Genomic DNA, 24,446 nt, shown 5'->3' on the forward strand with positions numbered 1-24,446 from the left:
TCTCTTTTCTTGTATTTGCTAAGACTTGCTCTGTGGTATGCACTGTGATTTATTTCAGACAAAGAACTTCACTCTGCTCAGAAAATGTATATTCTGTATTCATTGGATTGAATATTCCATAGGTTCTACAGTTATAGATTCTAGAACTATCAGGTTCTTTGGGCTCAGGTTTCTTAATGATTTTTCAGTTATGGCCTCAAGAGGGACACTGAAGTTGCCCGATGTATAAAATACCTTTAGTGCTTTGTGGGAGACTAGACTTCAGTGCTCGCATCTACAATTTATGTATCACATCAGGGAGCTATTTCCCCAAATCAGCTTTCTAAACAGAGCATTTCTCTCTACATGAGAATAGTCCTGAGGTTAAACTAACCTTCACATCTTAACAGTAATGATAAGTGCTTGCACGAGGTCTGTGATGTGTCCATCCGAGATCCAAATGCCTAAAGTGAGGTGATGTTTTACGGAAGGAGCCACTGAGGCACGGAGCTGTGCGACAGCCTGACCAAGGTCACAAGCTTAGCAAGCGGCAGAACTAAAGTCTGAAATCTATTCATTTATTTCCTTCTTTGTCTCCTCTGCCATTGCACGTTTATTTTTCCATAAGGTTTCTGTGATCTCTAGGCCAAGCGAGACTCCAAAAATAACAATTTTAATTTCCAAATCGAGGGCACGATTTCTAAATGGACCAAGTTATTTTTGTGAACCCTACATAAAATTCAGGAACAGAACTTTGGGAAGGAACTTCCAGATGGCAGAAAAATCTTCACAGTTCAGTAATTAAGCCTTTTGAGAATACGACTGTGCGATGGAGCCACCGACTGATTAACTGTACAATATCAATTATATCAAATGGCACTACTTTAATTCTGTCAAAATTTAGAGAAATCTGACATGCTGACATGAGATTCTGTGAAGTGTGCTAATGAGCTGCCAAATGTCATATGGTGTTACGGGGAGGGGGCCGGGGGCACCCTTGCTCTCAGACGAAAGGTGGATTTTACTCTTTATTCATATCAGGCGGTGCTTTATTAAACACCACGGGCAGCCATATATGCACGCTCATCCTGCTGGATGAACAGCCTAATCATTTTGGCTTATGTGACTCAAATTGTTCAAGTGATAAGTTAAATTTGCGAAGATAAATGTAGGCTGTGTGTGTGTGTGTGTGTGTGTGTGTGTGTGTGTGTGTGTGTGTGTGTGTGTGTGAGAGAGAGAGAGAGAGAGAGAGAGAGAGAGAGAGAGAGAGAGAGAGAGAGAGAGAGAAATTGCATACGTAGGAAATTAGGTTCTTATTCTTCCCCCCATTCTCGTAAAGCACACTCCTCAAGTCTCTCAAGTCTAGAGGTTTAACTTGTCTCATCTTAGGGTGACAAAGACTAATCTGGCCGTTAAGGACAAAGTTGGGCTGGTTAAATTGCAAAGCCAGAGTTACTAAGTGATAGAAAGTTTCAACAGAGTTTGGCTTTCTTGAAAAGAGAGGCATGTCCTTTTTATTAAAAATGTAGACATGATCGTCAAATGTAAGAGTTCATCACATTAATGAAATAGTAAAAATAAATGCAGGCAAAGTCATGAAGATCAAAATTTTGTTGTGTCCAAAGAAGATGAAGGGCGGCTTTTATCACGACTCAGGGAGATGTTTGAGCGAGTACCCTGCCATGAGAATTCATGGTTGTTTATGTACAGTATTTGATGGGGATTTGATGGATCCAATGGCCAGTCTACCATAGCAGTCACCCTTAGCTCCTAACCTTCTTGCACACACTTGCAGTGACCTCCAGAACATTCTCACTTGGAAATTCCAGTCTCCCACAAAAGTTGAAAGTCTAAAAGTCCAACCCACCATTTTATCAGCTTCTTCCTTCTCGAACACTCCCAAAGCTATGGGAAGCTGGCACTTGGTGGCCTTCCTTACTCTTCTTTCTCTCACCCACTTTCAGCACTATGGTGTTTATGAATTATTTATTGAATTCACCCATTCACTGTTTTGAATTGAATATAAAACAACTGTTTAAAAAGCTTTCCTTGGGGTTTCAGGAGGTTGATCAGCCAGTGGCTGTCATCCCAGAAATCTAGAGTTAAACACAAGAACTTTCCAGAACAGGCTGGTCAACATGATCTGTCCAAACCACATGTCCTGAGTTCAGAGAACCTGCTTCAGTATACACAGTGAAGGATGATCTAACAAGGTTCCTAATGTCAGTCCCAGGCCTCCACAAGCACACATATACATATGTGGGTGCACACTCAGACAGACATGCCCCCACATCTATGTGAGCATACAAGGCCATACACACTTGCATATGCGCAACAAATAAATCAATACATTTTATTTATTTTTTAGTAACAATTTTCAGCTTACAGCCAACACTTTGCCATTCTGTGGCAGGATTTGGCAGAGTTTGTTTCTGTGGAACTCTCTGTCCTTCCGCTGCCACTGCTGTCCTCCCTGGCTACTATTTGCTGACTTGTTTCCTCAGTGGGGTTTTGTAGAAACCAGGAAGATCTTCCAGACCTGGCTACCTTCTATTTGTATTTGACCCACTGGAAAGTTAGACATCCCTACTAATGACAAATGACCACAGAGCTGATGAAGACATTTCTTCTTGTTTGCGTCCATCCATCATTTTCCAGTTACATTTTTCTTGTCTGTAGTTGACTCAGGGAAAAACCAAACAGTTCAGTGATTAAAGTAAAGAAATTGTCACTTTCTACTCTGGCAGGTGCTTCCACAGATTTCTAAGTGATAAAGGCTTTTACCTATTAGTCTTTGGAAAAAGAAGTGTCCGGCCCACCACACTGTCTTCTACTAGCTATAGGAAGGAGGGTGGATAAAAACCACATTACCTCACTCTGCCTGGCTCTCTGTTTATAGAGACAGTGAAGGAAAGTACAGCTGGGATGGCAGTTAGTGGGAGAGGGTTGCCAGTCCAGCTGCCTTTTTATCTCGAGATTCTATGATTTACTCAATTACTTGCTACTATATTTAGAGAGTAAGATTACTTAAGACTCTTTTTCCCTGAATGTTTGGGCTTAGTTACCAGTTCTGGGTAACGAACAGGGAGACTGCCACTTAAGGCCTACTGCAAGTCTACTTCAACGATGACATTTTTCATCCCACTCCCGAGTTTCTGGAGGTCAGATTTTGCAGAGCCAGCCTTCAAAGATGCCAGTGGCCCCTCAGTGTGCTAAAGGGATGTGCTTGAAGGTCTCACATGAGGCACAATGGGGAGAGAGATGGAAAAAATACATACCACATATTTACTTTGACATTCTTTTTTTTTTTTTATTAACTTGAGTATTTCTTATATACATTTCGAGTGTTATTCCCTTTCCCAGTTTCCGGGCAAACATCCCCCTCCCCCCTCCCCTTTCTTATCGGTGTTCCCCTCCCCACCCTCCCCCCATTGTCCCCCTCCCCCCAACAGTCTAGTTCACTGGGGGTTCAGTCTTAGCAGGACCCAGGGCTTCCCCTTCCACTAGTGCTCTTACTAGGATATTCATTGCTACCTATGAGGTCAGAGTCCAGGGTCAGTCCATGTATGGTCTTTGGGTAGTGGCTTAGTCCCTGGAAGCTCTAGTTGCTTGGCATTGTTGTACATATGGGGTCTCGAGCCCCTTCAAGCTCTTCCAGTTCTTTCTCTGATTCCTTCAACGGGGGTCCTATTCTCAGTTCAGTGGTTTGCTGCTGGTATTCGCCTCTGTATTTGCTGTATTCTGGCTGTGTCTCTCAGGAGCGATCTACATCCGGCTCCTGTCGGTCTGCACTTCTTTGCTTCATCCATCTTGTCTAATTGGATGGCTGTATATGCATGGGCCACATGTGGGGCAGACTCTGAATGGGTGTTCCTTCAGTCTCTGTTTTAATCTTTGCCTCTCTCTTCCCTGCCAAGGGTATTCTTGTTCCCCTTTTAAAGAAGGAGTGAACCATTCACATTTTGATCATCTGTCTTGAGTTTCATTTGTTCTAGGCATTTAGGGTAATTCAAGCATTTGGGCTAATAGCCACTTATCAGTGAGTGCATACCATGTATGTCTTTCTGTGTTTGGGTTAGCTCACTCAGGATGATATTTTCCAGTTCCAGCCATTTGCCTACGAATTTCACAAAGTCGTTGTTTTTGATAGCTGAGTAATATTCCATTGTGTAGATGTACCACATTTTCTGTATCCATTCCTCTGTTGAAGGGCATCTGGGTTCTTTCCAGCTTCTGGCTATTATAAATAAGGCTGCAATGAACATAGTGGAGCACGTGTCTTTTTTATATGTTGGGGCATCTTTTGGGTATATGCCCAAGAGAGGTATAGCTGGATCCTCAGGCAGTTCAATGTCCAATTTTCTGAGGATCCTCCAGACTGATTTCCAGAATGGTTGTACCAGTTTGCAATCCCACCAACAATGGAGGAGTGTTCCTCTTTCTCCACATCCTTGCCAGCATCTGTTGTCCCCTGAGTTTTTGATCTTAGCCATTCTCACTGGTGTGAGGTGAAATCTCAGGGTTGTTTTGATTTGCATTTCCCTTATGACTAAAGATGTTGAACATTTCTTTAGGTGTTTCTCCGCCATTCGGCATTCCTCAGCTGTGAATTCTTTGTTTAGCTCTGAGCCCCATTTTTTAATAGGGTTATTTGTTTCCCTGTGGTCTAACTTCTTGAGTTCTTTGTATATTTTGGATATAAGGCCTCTATCTGTTGTAGGATTGGTAAAGATCTTTTCCCAATCTGTTGGTTGCCGTTTTGTCCTAACCACAGTGTCCTTTGCCTTACAGAAGCTTTGCAGTTTTATGAGATCCCATTTGTCAATTCTTGATCTTAGAGCGTAAGCCATTGGTGTTTTGTTCAGGAAATTTTTTCCAGTGCCCATGTGTTCCAGATGCTTCCCTAGTTTTTCTTCTATTAGTTTGAGTGTGTCTGGTTTGATGTGGAGGTCCTTGATCCACTTGGACTTAAGCTTTGTACAGGGTGATAAGGATGGATCGATCTGCATTCTTCTACATGTTGACCTCCAGTTAAACCAGCACCATTTGTTGAAAATGCTATCTTTTTTCCATTGGATGGTTTTGGCTCCTTTGTCAAAAATCAAGTGACCATAGGTGTGTGGGTTCATTTCTGGGTCTTCAATTCTATTCCATTGGTCTATCTGTCTGTCTCTGTACCAATACCATGCAGTTTTTATCACTATTGCTCTGTAATACTGCTTGAGTTCAGGGATAGTGATTCCCCCTGAAGTCCTTTCATTGTTAAGGATAGCTTTAGCTATCCTGGGTTTTTTGTTATTCCAGATGAATTTGCAAATTGTTCTGTCTAACTCTTTGAAGAATTGGATTGGTATTTTGATGGGGATTGCATTGAATCTGTAGATTGCTTTTGGTAAAATGGCCATTTTTACTATATTAATCCTGCCAATCCATGAGCATGGGAGATCTTTCCATCTTCTGAGGTCTTCTTCAATTTCCTTCTTCAGTGTCTTGAAGTTCTTATTGTACAGATCTTTTACTTGCTTTGTTAAAGTCACTCCGAGGTACTTTATATTATTTGGGTCTATTATGAAGGGTGTCGTTTCCCTAATTTCTTTCTCGGCTTGTTTCTCTTTTGTATAGAGGAAGGCAACTGATTTATTTGAGTTAATTTTATACCCAGCCACTTTGCTGAAGTTGTTTATCAGCTTTAGTAGTTCTCTGGTGGAACTTTTGGGATCACTTAAATATACTATCATATCATCTGTAAATAGTGATATTTTGACTTCTTCTTTTCCGATCTTTATCCCCTTGACATCCTTTTGTTGTCTGATTGCTCTGGCTAGAACTTCAAGAACTATATTGAATAAGTAGGGAGAGAGTGGGCAGCCTTGTCTAGTCCCTGATTTTAGTGGGATTGCTTCAAGTTTCTCTCCAGTTAGTTTAATGTTAGCAACTGGTTTGCTGTATATGGCTTTTACCATGTTCAGGTATGGGCCTTGAATTCCTATTCTTTCCAGGACTTTTATCATGAAGGGGTGTTGAATTTTGTCAAATGCTTTCTCAGCATCTAATGAAATGATCATGTGGTTTTGTTCTTTCAGTTTGTTTATATAATGGATCACGTTGATGGTTTTCCGTATATTAAACCATCCCTGCATGCCTGGGATGAAGCCTACTTGATCATGGTGGATGATTGTTTTGATGTGCTCTTGGATTCGGTTTGCCAGAATTTTGTTGAGTATTTTTGCGTCGATATTCATAAGGGAAATTGGTCTGAAGTTCTCTTTCTTTGTTGTGTCTTTGTGTGGTTTAGGTATAAGAGTAATTGTGGCTTCGTAGAAGGTATTAGGTAGTGATCCATCCGTTTCAATTTTGTGGAATAGTTTGGATAATATTGGTATGAGGTCTTCTATGAAGGTTTGATAGAATTCTGCACTAAACCCGTCTGGACCTGGGCTCTTTTTGGTTGGGAGACCTTTAATGACTGCTTCTATTTCCTTAGGAGTTATGGGGTTGTTTAACTGGTTTATCTGTTCCTGATTTAACTTCGGTACCTGGTATCTGTCTAGGAAATTGTCCATTTCCTGAAGATTTTCAAGTTTTGTTGAATATAGGTTTTTGTAGTAAGATCTGATGATTTTTTGAATTTCCTCTGAATCTGTTGTTATGTCTCCCTTTTCATTTCTGATTTTGTTAATTTGGACGCACTCTCTGTGTCCTCTCGTTAGTTTGGCTAAGGGTTTATCTATCTTGTTGATTTTCTCAAAGAACCAACTTTTGGTTCTGTTGATTCTTTCTATGGTCCTTTTTGTTTCTACTTGGTTGATTTCAGCTCTGAGTTTGATACTTTGACATTCTTACCTCCCTAAACTTTATCTCTTTTATATTACCAAGAGAGTCCCCCGGATTCTCGCCCTCAACTGTCTTCTATCAGGAGGATATATTACAGTGAACCCTAATCCCTAAGCTTTTGATTTAGTCATTTAAGTGTGTAAAGTGATTTGAGACAAAATGACAGGTACATCATATTGGTCACTTTGGTCTGGCTCACTGTAGCTTTCCAATCTATTATCCAACATCATAGAGCGACCAATCTTCAGAGAGTTGTCTGTACAGATAAGGAAAGCATCCTAGCATATTAGGTGTGTGGGGATTTTATGCTTCCTCCTGATGCGTACTTGATTTGATACTTGCTTTGAATGGCAGAGTCGATAACGTTTACTATAGGTTATGTGTGGCAGATAGGATCTATTTTACCAAACAGCTGGCTCGGTGACGATGCCATGGGGCTGTCAAGCCGTTACACAGCTGTCTTCTTATATTGGGAAGCTGACAAGTGATGCTGATAGCAGGTCTTGCAGTTTCAATTCTCAGATTTGTCTGAGGACAGCCAGATTGGCTTTTTCTTTGTTATAGAGTCTATTTCTTCCATAATTCTAGCTGTTGAGTAAAAGACTTGGCAGAGACATGAATTCGTATTTTGATATGGTTAACTACTCACTCGATTATTACATCTAATTTCTAGCCACTTCTCCTGTCTAACCAGCCAAGTTGTCCTTCGCAGCACATTTCAAGGTACAGACAGTGAGCGTTCACTACTCAAGGACGCTCGCAGGAAGAATTATGTACTAAAATATTTATTTTACTGAGAGGAAAAGCGAACCAAGTAAAGCGGATGAAATGTAAGGAGCAGAGATTGGCAAAGAGATCAGCGAGGACTTAGCAAATCAAAGAAAACACTCAGGTCAAAGGAGATTCGTTTAGGGAGCATTTCAAAGAAACAGAGAGAAAGAAAAACACTAGGTGTAACAGATTTGATTATTATTTAGTAAATACTCATTTCGTCTCCACCCTCGACACCTGTGGGGGAACTGCTCTACTTCTCTGAGGTTGCACTTGGATTAGTAACTGTCATTGGTCAATGGGATGTTGACAGATGTGCTGAGATAAAAGAGATGTTGACAGACATGCACGGAGACAAAAGGCTTGAGATCTACAGACCTTTTGCATTTGCCTTCGCTCTCCAGCTTTCTGCTATGAGAAGAATACGTTTCTAATGGCCACTGCTTAAAGGAAGCTCGGAGTCATCCAGAGACTAAGGCAGCTTAGGTCAGGGGTCCAGAATGTTCCTTGGGGCTTTTTGCTTGTTCATTAAATAGCAAAAAAAAAAAAAACCCAAAACAAAACAAAAGAAAAAACAACAACAACAACAAAAAAACCAAAATCCAAAACAAAACCTAGTCTATTAGATATCAAAACTTAAGCAAACATTTTAAGTTCCTTGGCTATTTTGCATAAGAGGTGCTGATTGATGTAAAGCATCCCATGCACATGTGCATATTACACACGTGTGCATATTATATACAAGGAATTTAAAGGAAATATTTTCTACCTATTTCTCTCAGTTTTTTCTTTTAATGACAACCACTGTCACCAGTTTCAGAGACTTACTCGGAGAGATATTTTGTACGCACCTCTTCACTTCCCTGTCTGGGAATGTGTATGTGTATGGAGAGAGTAGTGTATCACGCACTTTCAAAAATGATCCTTGGATTCTTCCCATTAAATGTATAACTGGTGGGCATTCCTGTCAGTACTGATTGGAGAACTGACATTTAGTACATGCAGAATTGCCCAATGACCTAGAATAATATACATTATGTAAGGAGGCTGCTGCACTTATATAGAAAGATTACCTTTACTCATTACTAACAGAATCAAATGTAATTTCTTAAAATGTAAGTAAACTTCTAAACCACGCATGGGATTAAAGAAGGGGAAAGTCATATGTTTAGAAGGCGAAAATGTGAAAAAAGTGAAGGCAGGCTGTAGCACACAAAATTTAAATAATATGCTGGAAAAAGTTCAAATCTGCCATGTATCCCTTTTATAAAACATTCTGATACCATAATATATAAAGGGAAAAGATTCACATATTTCTTAATTTTTAAAGCCCGGCTATTTAACAGAGTGTTCACAGAAGACGTATTGAAAATGAGTTATCACATGTTATAGCATAGCATATAAACATAGTATAGCACAGGGATCATATTAAAATATTGTGTTTGGTAGCATATAAAATTATAATGCAACTTACTAAATACAGGAAACAATTCCTGGTCTGTTTACATGAACCGATATTATATCAACTGATAAAAATAGTCAGAGTTACAAGACTACATCAGAATTCAACAATTAAAGACCTCCTTTGAAAGGGAATAATGTCAAACAAATTAAAAAGTGATGGTAAAGAGAACGTGAAGGGAACATTAAACCTTGATCTATTAGTCAATTCAACCTCTCAAAACAGAAAACATACACTCAAGTGCAGACTGATTATTTGTGTAAAATAATCTGGTTACTAGCTCTAGAAGAGGAAGTTTACTTGTAACAAGAAAATGATACGTAGAATGAACTTCCTATCCATAATTAACTACAAAATAATTAAGAAAGAGAGCTTTCTTCATTAGCTAACTAAAATCTCAAATTTCAAATGATCTGTGGCTCAGAGAAGAAATTATATCATGAGTGATAATAATTAGAACTGAAGTTTCCGTGGCCATATAGCTTTAAGAACTAGTAACTTTTTAATAACACTAGGCTATATTTTCAATGAAGCACCTTTAACTCTTAAGTATTCTATATATTCTAGAGAAAGCAAGAGATTGGAAAAATGAGTTTACGTATACAATGATGAGCAAATAAACAAATTAGTGGAATAAACTATCTGTAAAAATAAAGGTCAACAATAGAACAACGAAACTGTAGACATGAGTTGAGATTTATAAAATTTATTTTAAATAAAAACAAAGAATTTTAATCGGATATTTTATTTATTTACATTTCAAACCTTATCCCCTTTCCTGGTTTCCCCTCTGGAAACCCCCATCCCATCCTCTCTCCCCCTCCTTCTATGAAGGTGCTCTCCTACCCACCCACCCACCCACCTACTCCCACCTCCCCACCCTGGCATTTTCCTACACTGAGGCATTGAGTCTTCCCAGGACCAAGGGCCTCTCCTCCCATTGATGTCTGACAAGGCCATCCTCTGCTACATCTGTGGCTGAAGCCATGGGTTCCTCCACATGTACAATTTGGTGGTTTAGTCCCTGGGAGCTCTGGTGGGTCTAGTTGGTTGATATTGTTGTTCTTCCTATGGGTTGCAAAGGTTTTAAATAATGAATCTTGAAAGCAGAACATAATCAGAATGAGTTAATAATGTATAAGTTTCCTATGTGTCAATAAAAAAAAAGTTGTATGCCTTAGGCTGGATTCTATGCTATTCACAGAGGCCTTGTGCATGTTTTGAAACTGTGAAATGCCATCAAAGTTCTGTTCAAGTGACCCTGTGCTAGGCCTCTGAGAAACTATCTCAGATGCTTTACACATTCAGATCAGTGCTGATTTTGATGTACTTTCAAGTATTTTACATAATTCTGAATTTTTATGTGGCTTAGATAAGACTCTAGATTGACACAGGGACAGACACCAGTAGGGTCAGAATGATTGCTCACTCCACACTAATGCATACACTCAATCCTATGCTGCAATGTGATGTGAGCATTAGACCTTTGACAGTAAGAAGGTCGTGATGGCGAGCCCTAGTGCCATTTAGGAAGAGACAGGGGAACACAGGTGGTCTCTCCCTCCCTCCATGTGTAGGGCCATGAGAAAACAGTTGGCTGAAGGTTAGAAAGAACCCTCACCAGATGTTGGGTCTATGAAAACGTTACAGACTCCAGGCTATGAGAAATACAATTTCATCAAGTCACCAATCACTGGTATGGTAGACTAAAACAAATGACAGTTGGTTAGCGTTTTTTTTTTTCTTTTGTTCTTTTGTAGATAAGACTCTACATTACTATTTTTGGGTCTGTGATTCTTTTTTTTTTTACATGACACCGTTCTTCCAGTAGCAAAAGGTCAGTGGAATGGGAGTCATCCTCACAGAATTTGTTGTTCTATTCATCTCTTTCCTACTGACCGAAGATGTAGTTGAGTGCACTGTGCAATAAAAATGATGCAATAAATCCAGCTGTTCACAGCTTGTCCCAGTTTAACATGTACTTGTAAAGGTTACTTGCATTAGATAAGGAGTAAATAATTTACACAAGATAAGTGAGACTTTAAACAAAATTATAGGAATATAGTGAAATAGATGGAATGATTTTTTTTTTGGTTCTTTTTTTTCGGAGCTGGGGACCGAACCCAGGGCCTTGCGCTTCCTAGGCAAGCGCTCTACCACTGAGCTAAATCCCCAACCCCTAGATGGAATGATTTTTAATGGTTATTTTTCAGAAACCTTGTGAAGATTCTCTTTTGGGTTCGTCCTACATAACTGACTGTATGAAGTACCAGTAGAGTGCTCATACCTAACCTTAGGGTGTCTGAATTACGAACACATAGATATCGTTCTTGGACAAAATTAGAAATGAAAGAATACAAATCTATCTCAGTAACTGGGAAGAAGAGCAGGTTTAGAACATATTAAAAATCAAGATCAACTTTGATTTTGCTCTCTGATTCAGGGAAGGGAACAGCCAGAACCAGTTTGGGCAAGTCACACTGCTAAGTGAGTCACCAGAAACTACAGTGCTAATCTTTTTTCTTTTTTCTTTTTTTAATAACTGATTGCTTCCCACTAAGATGAGTTCTGAGGTCAAGTAGAGTTTTCACATTCCAAGAAGCAAGATGGAACTACCTCTCCTAGAACAGGTTATCTTCCCATCGAAAATATTGGTGCACCTATTACTATAATTGCTACCTCCCGACAGGAGCTTAGTCCGAAGTTATTTTTCTTTTTAAAAATATTATAATACTTTAAAAGCAATTGTTGGAAAATTACATATATGCTACAATGTATGTTGATCATATTCAGTTTCTTCTCGTTCTTCTAGCTCCTTCCAGATTCACACCTCCATACTCCCATCCCCTCTGTGCTTTCTGCCATATATATATATTACACACACACACACACACACACACACATATATATTCCACTGAATCCAGTTTGCAATGTCCATACAGGCCCATTAACCTGTAAGAAAACAGACTGTCCCTGGTCATTATCGGAGTTCCTAGGGCTTATTGTTATTGATGACTTTTCTCTCCCAGCAGCCTGCAAGGCACCTTGTGGTACTATAAAAGCTAGCCAGCAGGGAGGGAGCTTCCTGGTCAGTCAGGTTATTTCCTGTTAAAGAATTACACGTATTTATTATGTGTATATGTTTGTGTTGTCTGGAGACAGATTGTGGGAGTTAGTTCTTTCTTTCCACTACGTGGAAGGAAGTGCCTTTAACCACGGAACCGTCTTGCAGTGAGCCCTACAAAGTCAGTTTTTTTTTCTATTTACATTTCCCATGAAGAAAACTGCAGTGTCCTCTGAAAAAGCTGTTAGTTCATGAAGGCCAACTCCATATTCAGTCATTTTGTATGCTCTCAGTGAGAAGAGTGAGTCCATGTGAGGAGTAAGATACAGTGTTCAAATCTGCACTGAGTCCCTTGAAGAACTCAAACTAGAACTCCCATACACACGCTTAAAGATGAGGATACGATCCCCATGAATTTGTACAAACATTTATAGAGGCTACGCGAAAGAGTTGCCACTAGAAAGCAGGTTGGCCAATGCAATGGATAGCTCCTTACAGCACCAGAGAAAAGACAAAACAATATACTACGATGTCTCCACTGTAAAGAAGATTATTTTTAAGTTACTGAGTGAGCTTTGATCATTAGATATATGTCATTCTTCATATACCATTATTGCAATCCGTTTTTAGCAACTTTTGACTAGTACATGACTTAAGTTTTTCTGTGAATTATTTCTACAGTATCTATAGATAGGTGTATGTATATATGGGTAGAACACACAGAACACACACACACACACACACACACACACATACACACACACACACATATATAGTGTTGGATAAAAGACATTGATGTGGATTCTGAGGAAGCCAGTAGAGTACCCATTCTTATTTCCATTATTAACACGAAAGCCTTAAAGTTTACTCTGAGCTCATGATCCTATGAGATGATTCCTTCATTGAATTTTATATTTTAGTGATAAAGGATTGAGTGAAGTGCTTTAAACAGGAATATTCGAGAACTGGCCAGCTAGGGCGAACCGTGTGTGCACAAACCTCTTGTCTCTGCACAGTGAAGTTGACTTGGTATTCTGAAATCAGCCAAAGAGGGTGTAATGGTTAATCTGCATTGTTAATGTGACTGGATTTAGAATCAGTCAGGAGACATACCTCTGGGCTCTGTGAGGAAGTTTCTAGAAAGTTAAGTGAAAGATGAATGTGGCTTGCACCCTCTAATGGGCAGGAACTCCAGACTATTCTTAGCTTTATAGTTAGAGATGGAAGATGCAAAATGTGCAGTTTGTAGAGGAAGCATTTGTGAATGGCAAGTCTAAGGAGAACGTTTGATGCAGAGAGAGCAGCTATAGTTCTTAAAGAAATTAGTGCTGCTCAAGAGAAACTGTGTACACTGCACTGGGACAATAGAAAAAGGTGCTCTGAAGACAGAACCATACCAATCAAAGGCTCCAGCTTGTGGAGAAGACAACTTATTAAAAAGAGAAGAGAGAGTATCCCTAAAGGAGTTCCTGCCTGAAAACCGGCCATCTAAGGAAATGTTTGCCCACACTTGGCCTCCAAGGTGTGAGATTCAGTAGATATGGTAGACATGGGCTGCAGAACTTAGCAACAAAACCCACATGCTGCTGGTTTCTAAAACAGACAACATCTAAGAGCTTTGTTATCAAAGATGCTTGCACTAAAGTTCCAGAAAACTGAAAGGCCAGGCAATGTGTGACAGGGTCAGATTCCTCCAAGAAGACCCTGAAATGTTATTCCATGGTGACTGTAAAAGTCAAGCCTAAGTTGTAATGAAGACCTGAAGATGTTAGAGCTTCCAAGGCCCTGGGACATATGGTAAGGAAAACTTCAGGAATACAGGGAAGCAGCTCAAGAGGTTGGCCATGTGTGTTGCATGTACCAGAACTAGAGGGAGGGGGCACCGGTGGTGTTACCACAATCCCTGTGTTGGACATGGAGCAGTAGGGTCTGGTGTCATCCTCGGCTAAGCCTCATCCTTTCTTTGGCCCCGTCTGCTTTGTCATTTCCTGACCCCGCCTTCTCCTTTGGAATGAAAATGTTTATTTTGGGCCCTGGTATGTTTTGAAGTATGTAATTTGTATTTTGATTTTAAAGAAGATTGCAATTAAGAGTCTGTCTTAAGGGCTGAGGAAATGGTTCAGGAGTGGAAGTGCCTGTGGACACAAGCAGGAGGCCCTAAGTTTGGATCCCCAATCATTTATATCAACAGCTGGAGCAGAGGTGCAAGGTTGTAATCTCACAGCTAAGAAGCAGAGATGAAAGTGTCCCAGAAGCTTTCTCAGGCGGTCTGAAGATCAGTGAAACTCCAGGGCTAGTGACAGACCCTGTCTTCAAATATAACGTGGAGACTGGATGAGGAAGATACCTAATGTTAACTTCTGACCTCTAGATGGTCACACATATACCCCTATACAAATACATGTAACCTACCCCGTACACACACACACACACACACACACACACACACACACACACACACACACACACACACCTTCACACACACATGTTGTATTGAGATTTAGAGTATACTTTGGGCATTGGACTTTAGACAAATGTATTATGGGCATGTATGTGTGTCTATGTGTGAGCAAGTTTACGTGAATGCTGGTGCCCACAGAGTCCAGAGACAGCTTTACACATAGCTGTAGGCCACCCAAACAGCTGCTCAGGACTGAGCCCCGGTTCTCTGCAGTACTTTCTCTCAACTGTTGGGCCATCTCTCCTGTCTGAGAAAGTTGTTTGTTTTCCCGGTTTTTGCTTACTTGTTTTGCTTTGCTTTGCTCTGTGCTTCTTTTGTTTCATCAACGCTGGGATTAAATTTAGGGCTCCACACATGTTAGCCAACCACTGTACTGCTGAGTCATGTTTCCAGTCGAATGATGAGCTGTTGAACAATGTCAGAACTGTAAAGATTTTGGACACATTTACAGATGTACTAACTGCATTCACATTTTGGTATGATCTTGATTCTTTGACGACCAAGGTGGAATGCTATGGTCCAAGAGATGTGTTTAATGCTTTCCCTGAGGAAGAGTATTTTTTCCTGTTCTCAGCATTCCTTAGTTGCTTAGAGTTCTTTGCCTAAGGTTGAGACCCTTATGAGATTTCCCCCCTTTCATGTTAGCATTGCTATTTATATTATCTGTGTTCCAATGTTATTTAAGCAGCCATATTGATGAGGCTTCATTTGATGTTTGTAGGAGATAAAATAGCACAGGAACTTACTGTTTCTATGGCTTTTATAATCGTTCTACCCCATCATCCACTACAGAGTGAATGGGTTTTATTTCTTTTGTTTTATAATTAATGAATCAATTATTTAATTTTTATAATTGATAAAAGGAAGACATGCCCAGGAATAGCATTCTGAGACAACCCAAAACAAAAATCCAAAAACAAACAAACAAACAAAACCCTCCAAAAATACCACTAAGTTCATTTTGTGATAGCCGTCTACTGCTCTTAAGTGTGGTTTGAATACCCAGGAAACTCTATTGGAGGAAACTGATTTTCTTTTGGGGGCTGTTATCAATTGGAGATAACTTCTGGCTAAAGGATTGGGACTTCTGTCTACTTTGCTCTCAGCACTGGGACCCCATCTGGTACAGACCTTGCAGGCTGGGTACAGGCTACCATAGTCTCTGTGAGTTAATATGCTTATCAGTCTTGTATCTGGACGGTCTTGTTTTCTTGATGTCCTCCATCGACACTTGCTCTTATAATCTTTTTGAGAGTGAGCAGGGAGACGGTGTGTAAGATTTGGAAGAAAGAAAGGGAAAGGGTAAAGATACAATTATATTTTAATTAAAAACATAAAAGACATTTAAAACATGGTGTCTTTGGATGAATGTCAGGTTGACAGAGGATGAACTCACAATGATCAATCTTATCCTCATGTCTGAATTTAGAATCGTCCAGGACTCAGAAGGTGTCTTTGAGGGAATTTTCAGGCAGACCCACCATACTTCCATATTATCCTCAGAAAACAGTAGGCAGAAATGAAGAAAGTGTCTAGCATCCTCTTCAAACTTCTTAAATTTGAGCTTATTAAGCTGAACTGTCTCAGACATGCTTAGAAAGAAAATGGACTCGCTTTTGGATAACAGGTTCATTTTGGAAGTTTGTAATGTGAGTCTGGGCTTCAGGCGAGAGGTCAGAGCCTGAGGTGTATTAAATTAAAATAAGCCGGGTTGTAAACTTATACTGTATGAATTATGCTGATTTACTTTTCTGTGGACTACTTGGCCACTCTCACCTAATTTTAAGATTCAGTACAGCTGTGAGTTTCATTAAATGTTTATGATCCTATTAAGGGATATATTTTTAGCTTTAATAAAAGGAAGTTGATAAAGCTTCATTATCTGTCGTTTGAGAGGAAGAATAAAAAAAATTCTGAGCTCTAGAAAGTGAGTCTATAATATGTCATCGTAAATCTTCTATTCCCCAAGCCTTTGTCTGTCTCTGACATCAAAGATAAATGACTATCACTGGAATTAATATCTCTTAAATATATCATGATTCTTCAACATTATTACCAAAAGGCTGTTATGAAAACTTCACTAAAATAGAATTTGATTTTCTTTCTATGAACTGTAAGGGTGACTGATATTTCAGTGCCTGTAGTAGCAATGTCTTCCGTAGCAACTCGGCGGGCTTTCCTAAAGGGCTAAAATTACTTGAGGTGCGCAAAGGAAAATTACAAAATTTAGTGACAAAATTATTCTAGCTCTTTTTTTTTCCCCAGTTTGAAAACCACAGTCATTTAAATCACTTTACTCAAAGAGGTTAGTGTCACTTCAAGCTCTGAATCTTTGCTTTCAAAAGGGAGAAGCTAAGGATGCAAAAGAATACAGTTCAATTGACACAAGGGGAGCTTAAGAAACAACCTTAGGCTCTTTGAATTACTCAGTTCTCCTACCAGCAGCCGAAGATAATTTTACTGCAAGTCCGTCGCATTACTGTGAGTAACAAGCATAATTCCTCTGGACATGCGCGTCTAGGCAGAGGCTCCTGTGGCAGTTGCTATGGCGCTCCTCGCTCTCTCTCCCCGACATTGCTAAGGCTCACTCATTTTGGATTAGAAGGAAGTGCATCTGAAAGAAGTCAGAGACTGCCTGTGTGGTCTGGAACTGGACAAGAAAATGAAACCAAATACCCAAGCCTCAGTTCCATGTGAAGACCCTACGCATGCTAATGAGGATGGTGCTAGGAAAGCGATATTGTTTCCGATATAAAAAGATAGAACTTCTGGAAGGGTGAGATTTTTAATTTAAAATTTAGATGATGAGCTGGAGGCCTGCCAGCTCTAAACAATGCTGACCAGCCTTCTGTCTTAGGTATTTGGTCCTTTCCTTTAGAAATGATACCATCGGAAGCAAAACCGTAAAATAATTTGAGGACAGGGACTTATCCTGTGTGCCTGAGCCATTGTGCATTTCTTTAAATGCTTTTGTTACTGTTTCCCATTACTAAGGGCTTGTCTTTTGTGCCATGGGCACAATTCAAGGAAAATAACAGTCACAGGCTGCAGAAAATAGAAATATAATGTTGGGCAAGCTGATGGCCCTGATCCTGTGTTCATGCTATGCTCTCTCTCATGTTTTTTCACTTCCTCTATTAACTTTTTAGCACAATCATTCTTCTTCCTTCGTATGTATGTATGTATGTATGTATGTATGTATGTATGTATGTATGTATATATGTATGTATGTATTTTCTCCCTGTGTCTATTACTGTGTGTGTGTGTGCGTGCACATGTGTGCCTGTGCGTGTGGAGGCCATAAGCCCATGTCAAGCATCTTCCTCAGTCATACATACCTTCTGAGACAGGGTGTTTCACTTAGCCTAGAGCCCATTGGCTCAGCAAAGCTGCCTAACTAACTCTCTTCTTCTTAAACTCTGGAATTACAGCCATGCTTGTTGCCACACCCAGCTTTCTACATGTGTGTTGGGAACTGAACTTCAGCCATTTCTTGTGTGGCGAGGACCTATTGATCCATCTCTCTGCCTTGCATTTATTTTATTTTGGTTGTGAGCCTAGCCTTTAACGGCTGAGCCATCTCTCCAGCCCGCATTTATTTTATAAATGTTCTCCAATCTATTTTTTGCAATGGAGGTGAGGTATGAATGAATATGAAAATAGAACACAAGTTATAAAAGACGAGAAACAATGGACACTGTCTCAGTTTCACGGGTCTAGGTACGTAGCAAGTATTTAAAATGAACATTAACGCCTACAGCTTGATTGGTGGCCCAGGATTCCTCTTGGCTCCTCAAACCTGCTTTCTGACGATGTCTGTGCAGCCAGACTGTTTATAATGACGCGTCTTGTAATTCTATTTGAAAATGAACATATTCACCTCCTGAAATGTACCTGTGTCTATATTTAAAGTCATACATGTTAAATGTATGTGGTTCACTTTAGTGTTGCCTACCGCTTCCCCATGAGGATGAGCCCCCCATGAGGCAGGAGCACCCAGGGGATCACACCATATCAAGATGCTTCTGCAGAGTAAAACCTTGTTAGGGAGGTAGCTTATTATTTTTTAAAGGTAGACGAACAGAAAAGAAACCAACTCTTGAGACCATCAATTTTCCATTAAATGGGTGTCCTTCCATTCCATAAGCTCCTGTTGGCAAATCTATAATCTCATAATTGAGGCATAAAATGCACACTAGAAATTACTTTCCACATTATCTTTGAGTTTTGATTTTAATATGAATATCAGATGTAGGGGAGGGTATGAGTTTAGTTATAATTACAGCTATAACACACTTCAAGTGCTGTATATTTTTCAGAATTTAAAATTTTCTCTATCTTCCAGGATTTCCAGTCATGCAGATTTTTTATTCAACAAACTCTACATTTTGAAAACGTTTTCTTTATAGTACTTGGGACGTGTATTAAGCCCATGCTTCCACTTGAAACACTGCACTTTTTAATCCAGGATAAATAGCACTGAGGCAAATTAGTGAAATAAGGGACCGCAGAAGCTGCCGTAAGCCTTTGTCAAAGACAGTGTTGCTAGGGTGGGAGGGATGTGTTACCGTTGCAGGGGAGAAAAAAGGACTGCAAGGAGCCGTGTGCCTCTCCTGAATGGACACATGTCTGCAGTTGTGAACAGTTTTAGAACCTGTGCATTTTTGCTCCTATTATCTTTCTGCCCATTTTTGTCCTTTTAAGAAAGCTTGATTCATCAGAAATTTTGTATTTTGTATTTACTGATGTCATATGCGTTTGCCAGAAGATGTTGCCTAATTAAAACAGATGTTTTCTTGTCACATGCCTAGTCTTTTACCCATTCTGTACCTAAATGTGTGTGTGCATTCCTGTGTGTGTGTGTGTGTGTGTGTGTGTGTGTGTGGTATATAGGGTATGTGTGTATATGTGTGATGTGTGTATGTTGTGTGTATGTGATGTGCGCATGTGTGTATGTGTGTGTGTCTCTGTATGTCTGTGTGTGCTGTGCTTATGTGTGTTTGCACATGTGTATGATGTATCTGTGGACATGTGGAATGGTATGAGTGTTCATGTGATGATGTGTGGTGTGTGTTTGTGTCTCTCTCTGTGTGTAGTTGAGACAGCTACAATCTAGAAACACAAACTATTAAAAAAGTTATATTTTTAAAAAGTTATATTTTAAATTTAGTAAATATTAAACCCACAAAATGATGATCATAGAGCGCCAAGGTTAAGGTAAGTAAATTTAGAGTTTTGATTGAAACTACTGATCACCTACCAAAAGCATTACTAAAACTAGTCTTAACTAGCTGGCTGTTTGGTGTAGGTAGGACATTTTCCTGTTAGAGGTTAGAAAAGGCACTCTATTCAATGAATTCCAAATTCACTTCCCATTTTCACTTTAGAAGCTTTCCTGCTCTCTCTCAATGTTTCCAGTTAGACAAGTATTGAGGATAAAGGGACATGCTTCTCCTGATATTTGTCAAAATGTATTATACTTCTGAGGGACATACATTAGGTTACTCAGCTCTCTCTCTCTCTCTCTCTCTCTCTCTCTCATTGTCTAGTGACTACAGTAGTTGGGAAATGATTAATAAACCAGGTGAAATGAACTTGAGACATAAGGAGGTAAATGTGATCCGAGAGGCTCTGAATGAGGGAGTCACTACTGGAATGTCTGAGGAAAGGTGTGGTAGTCCTTGGTTTAAGACAAACCAGTCTCTTACGAAGAAGGGCGAGGCAGTGTTCTATGCTGAAGAGGTGCATTCCATCTCTAAAAATCTATAGAACTGCAGGGATGTTATTTTTCATGAAACTAAAGGGATTTAGAAACAAGGTAAGGCAGGACAAGAGAGTAATTGCTCAGCTGAACTCTAGGTTGACATTCTTGGGCTCTGGGGGAGTCTGACACCTTTGTGTATGGAGTACTTCATCTGGAGAGTGTGGATGACGGACACTACCTAACCTCATGGGATGGTTGTGGTGATGGAGTGCAGTTCAACACATTTCCTGGCATAAACGGAGTGTTCAGCAACAATAATACTCAGCATGGGGAAGTATTAGAGAGACTTTGTCCAGAGAGAGAGAGAGGGAGGGAGGGGGAGAGGGTGGGGGAGAGAGAGAGAGAGACAGAGAGAGAGAGAGAGAGAGAGAGAGAGAGAGAGAGAGAGAGAGAGAGAGAGAGAATATTTATCTGGTGCAAGGAACAAAGCCGAAACAGGACATATTCAACTGAAAATCTTTCCAGACAGCATAGCATTTTACAAATCTTGTTTTTGCTCACTGATGGTCTCAGGCAGTAAAAAAAAAAAAAAAAAAAAGAGTGAAGTTACCAGGTAAATTGTCACTACAGGCTCTCCCATTCGCATATTGGTTGGGTGATAACAGGAAAAGAACAAAGTACTGAGAGAAGCCGGTGGAACCTTCAAGAGAATTTACTGACAAGGTTAGATTTTAAACTGATGAGACATAAGAAGAAAGGTCACTTGCTTAAATATTATGATGATCCTGCTGGTCAGGGCTGTGCCAGAATCACTAAGTTGAAAAGGAACTGTGATGAGCGAAAAAATGTTAAGATTAACACAAAATTTAAAATAAGTAACGGAGTTCCTACAGAGGCAGAATTAATCTCTGAGATGTACGCTCTTTGGCAAAGGATATTAATAAGTGAACTTTGAAGCTTGGTCCCAAAAGGAGGAGGCAAAGCCAAAGTGCTTTTCAGTAGGCAACGGTCCCAGGCCCGGAACTCCTGACTCCGGAGGCTCGACGTCATTGGAATTTTGAGAAGTAAACTGGAATAGCCTTGGCATGTCAGTAAATGGGGGTAATTTCTATCTAAGGGCTAACCATGACAGCAGTAGGAGGGAGTGGGGCTGCAGAGATGTCTGAGATGTCCAGATGAGGAATGGTGAGCTCATGAGGTTATGAAATCCTAGAGGAAAACATGCTGTCCCTATCAGCTCTGGGGCAAGCTACATGAAACATGCATTAACATTCATGTAATGGTAGATGAAGAGCTTTGCCCATTAAAGCTTCAGAAAAACATGGTGTCCAGAGCGAAATAGGTCAGAGGCAGTCTGGTAGGGTAGCACCAGACAGGGGCAAATGCTTCAATATCAGCCGTGTGTGTGAGAGTAAGTGTCTCTGGGTGTGGTTAGACTTCACACACACTGGCAGGCAGTCCATGTTAGTGACTCTGAGTATCATGGCGGCAGAGTTTAGTGCAGTGAGTTGAAATCAAGAAGCAATTATGATTAATACAACATTAAGGGGGCAGCCACATATTTGTGCTTGAGTGTTGAGACTATGGGATGACATCTGACCCTCTAGGTATAAGCAAGTATATATGAGAATTCATCACTGAAGGAGAATGAAAAAACTCAAGTTCCTCTTATTGAAGAATACTTAAATAGTACTGCGTATAGTATACCATTCTTTGTGCTGAAGGTACATTTACCCCAGATCCATCATGGACAGATAACTCTGTAAGATAATATGGATGAAGTAATGAAAACTGAAATCCAAACATTACAACCACTTCAAATGCATTTCACATCGAAAGCCCTGATTACAAGGTATACTTGAAAATGTGTGTGCAGTTGAGCGCAACATAGGGCATTGACCCACTGAACCGCGGCATGGAAGGGAGTAGTAGTGATACTTTCCGCTCATGGGACATCTTTTATACATTTAACATGATGGTACTTACCCAGTATCATAAAATAAATAAGTTACGGAGGCCACTGTAGGTAGGGACATACTTCTTAACTTAAGGAGGAAAGTGTGCCTACATCCAGTGAGTCTCATAAGAATATGGTAAAGCCTAATGTATAGGTGTCTGCCCGTAATTCCAACACCCAAGAAGCCAAGGGAGACGGATAAGGAATCTAAAGTCAGCTTGGGCTACAAAATAAAACTCTTTCTAAAACCAAACCAAACCAACCATCAAATGGAACAAACGAACAAATAGCAAATCTGAACGAGCAACACACACACACACACACACACACACACACACACACACACACACACACACAGAGAGAGAGAGAGAGAGAGAGAGAGAGAGAGAGAGAGAGAGAGAGAGAGAATTGGAACACTTGCACACATTGTTTTAAATCGTATAGGAGGCTGAAAACTTAGATTAATTTGCAGATGTGCAGATCTTGTTCCTGAAGAATCCGTGGGATGCAGATACAAGAAGCCTGGCTTGTTAATGTTGAAATCTTTTCATAGTATTAAAACACACTATATTTAATATATTACCCTTCACATTAAAAAGAGTTAGCACTAAATTTTATTTATGCAAGATTTTCATTTTACATTTAATTTAATGGGCAGTATCAAAATTTATGGTCCCTGTTTTTCAAGTTTTAATACTCAAAGGACATCAGTAATGTGCTGACTTGACACAGGAGCACAGTGTAGCAAACGGAGCGGTCAGCTGTGGAGCACATCCGGGTTTGGTTGCAAAGCCGAGGTCCTGACAGGTAACAAGGCGGCATCAGAGACTCCTTTATACCAGGAAAGACACAGCCTGTATGCTACCTATCTAATATTACAAAGACCTCCAGTGCTCTCCGAGACTGGGGATTGGGGGCAATAAGGCGCATTTTATAGATGCTCTCTGGGTAGTAGAGCGACGAGAGTACAATAATAAAGCACAAAGCACCGTGAGGAAACGCGGTCATAAAGGTGGGAACATGCTTCGTCTGCGGCCAGCTCTCTACTGCTGGCTTCAGGCTCTCACATTGTAATTTACTCGGAGTGGTAAACGAATTCACGTATCAGTGTTCTATTCTGTACTGATAACATCTTTTTTCGGGGTGGTTTTGAGAGTTAAAAATATCGATACATTTTAGCCCAGCAAATATAGACACTGGGGGTCAGAGGTAGAGTCAAGTTAGGCCCCCATATTAGGAGCAACAAACCTTGCGTGTTGAGTATTGTTATGTTATTTTAGGATATTTCAGTGACCCAGGCTTGCTCTGTGAGTTTTCTCCCTGGGCCCTTGGTGCTGTCAAGGATCTCCAACAGCTTTTCGGATTGGCAATGGCTGGCGCTGGTTAGCAGTTACAACGTGCCACTTGGAAAACTAAACACTTTCGCGCATTGTTTTCTCTTTTCATCCTTGCTAAACGCCTGTGAGATAGGGATAATTAAGACCATCCTCAAAGAAGAGAGAGTGGTAACAAAAGACTTGAGTAAGTAGTAAGTAACAGAGGTTGTATTTAATCCCAGAGTAAAGACCTTTTAATACAACTGACTTTCAAACCCCCTAGCTCGTGCATCAGAAGGGAAACCCATGGTCGCTGCTGGATACCATTCAGTTATCGTCTCCCTTTTTTCTTGAGGATCTCGGAGCAAACCCCAACACAAACGACAATAACAAAAGCTGTAATATAAGCTTTTCACTATTCCCAGGGAAATGTTGAAAGAACTCATGTTTTCATTTGCTAAATCAAAGAGCCTCAGTTTCTTTATCTATAAATTGGGCATAACATTTCTCACACAGAATTGTTGCAAGCCTCCCATGGCACAGTCTGTGTCAAGTGCTTACCATAGTGTCTGGACCGTGGTGGCAGCTGGTATCACTGCTGTTCCGTCCTGGAGAGCTAGAAGTTTCCTTGGAGTAAGAGGAAGTGGAGAACTGAGCTTAAGAGAGGGAAGAACATTCAGGAACGCCAGAGTAGCTTGAAGCAAAGACTGCAATCCCCTTACTCTGATGCCATGAAGATTTGTATCTGTTCTAGGGTTGTTCAAATTTGCTTCCTTACTACTCTGGTTGCTGAAAGCTGTGTCCTTTTAAAACATATGGGTAAGTATCATATTGTGTGTGAAAATTAAAGAGGCACTTGTCTAAAAATATGTAACCTGGATTCTATTCCTGGCCTAGC

The sequence above is a fragment of the Rattus norvegicus genome, chromosome 9 (genome assembly GCF_021556685.1).
Source record: "Rattus norvegicus strain SHRSP/BbbUtx chromosome 9, alternate assembly SHRSP_T2T, whole genome shotgun sequence".
In the NCBI taxonomy this organism is placed as follows: domain Eukaryota; kingdom Metazoa; phylum Chordata; class Mammalia; order Rodentia; family Muridae; genus Rattus; species Rattus norvegicus.